Genomic DNA, 1,708 nt, shown 5'->3' with positions numbered 1-1,708 from the left:
AGGGGGGCAGGATTTGCGCCATGAGGGGGAGGGGACCTTCAGATGGACATTTGGGAGGCATCTCCACCGCGTCAGGGCCACGCTGGAAAATACCTGCACCAATCCCGGCTGAGGAGGTGCTGGAGAGTCAGGCTTCCAACCGTTTAAACCATAAGACCATAAGACATAGGAGCAGAATTAGGCCACTCGGCTCATTGAGTCTGCTCCGCCGTTCAATCATAGCTGATATTATTCTCATCCCCAATCCCCTTTCCTCTCCCCATAACCCCTGATCTCGTATTAATCAAGAACCTATCTATCTCTGTCTTAAAGAAACTCAGTGATTTGGCCTCCACAGCCTTCTGCAGAAAAGCGTTCCACAGATTCACCACCCTCTGGCTGAAGAAATTCCTCCTCATCTCTGCTTTAAAGGATCGTCCCTTTAGTCTGAGAATGTGTCTTCTGCTTCTAGTTTCTACGACTTCTAGTTTTTATGACAAGTGGAAACATCCTCACCACATTCACTCTATCCAGGCCTCGCAGTATCATATAAGTTTCAATAAGATCCCCTCTCATCCTTCTAAACTCCAACGAGTACAGACCCAGAGTCCTCAACCGTTCCTCATACGACAAACTGTTCATTCCAGGGATCATTCTTGTGAACCTCCTCTGGACCCTTTCCAAAGCCAGCACATCCTTCCTTAGATAGGGGGCTCAAAACTGCTCACAATACTCCAAATGGGATCTGACCAGAGCTTTATACAGCCTCAGAAGTATATCCCTGGTCTTGTATTCTAGCCCTCTCGACATAAATACTAACTTTGCATTTGCCTTCCTAACTGTCAACTGAACCTGCACGTTAACCTTAAGAGAATCGTGAACAAGGACTACCAAGTCCCTTTGTGCTTTTGGTTTCCTAAGACTTTCTCCATTTAGAAAATAGTCTATGCCTCCATTTCTCCTTCCAAAGTGCATAACCTCACACTTTTCCACATTGTATTCCATCTGCCACTTCTTTGCCCACTCTCCTAGCCTGTCCAAGTCCTTCTGCAGCTCGCCTGTTTCCTCAATACTACCTGTCCCTCTACAGATCTTTGTATCATCTGCAAACTTAGCAACAGTGCCTTCAGTTCCTTCTTCCAGATCATTAATGTATATTGTGAAAAGTTGTTGTCCTAGCACCGACCCTTGAGGCACACCACTAGTCATCGGCTGCCATCCTGAAAAGGACCTCTGTATCCCCACTCTCTGCCTTCTGCCTGTCAGCCAATCCTCTATCCATCTCAGGATCTTACCCTTAACACCATGGGCTCTTAACTTATTTAACAGTCTCCTATGCAGCGCCTTGTAAAAGGCCTTCTGGAAATCTAAATAAATCATGTCCACTGGTTCTCCTTTGTCGCACTTCCTTGTTACCTCTTCAAAGAACTTTAACAGATTTGTCAGATATGACCTCCCCTTGACAAAGTGGTGCTGACTCAGTCCTATTTTATCATGCACTTCCAAGTACTCCGCTATCTCATCTTTAATAATGGACTCAATGGGTGCAAATGCCGAATTTGCAAGGTGCCGCTAGTGCTGAATATGTAGCTCACTGCCGTCGCCAGTGGTGGACCAGAGTAGTGGAGTGGGATTGGCGGCCATCCCGTTTTTTGGCTGTCGCTCGATTCTCAGCTGGATCAGGAAACCCACTTTTGGGGGCGGACAGAAGAGAAGCCACTCCTTGAAA

The sequence above is a fragment of the Scyliorhinus torazame genome, chromosome 7 (assembly GCF_047496885.1).
Source record: "Scyliorhinus torazame isolate Kashiwa2021f chromosome 7, sScyTor2.1, whole genome shotgun sequence".
Taxonomy (NCBI): Eukaryota; Metazoa; Chordata; class Chondrichthyes; order Carcharhiniformes; family Scyliorhinidae; genus Scyliorhinus; species Scyliorhinus torazame.
Note: the sequence above shows the minus strand (reverse complement) of the source record.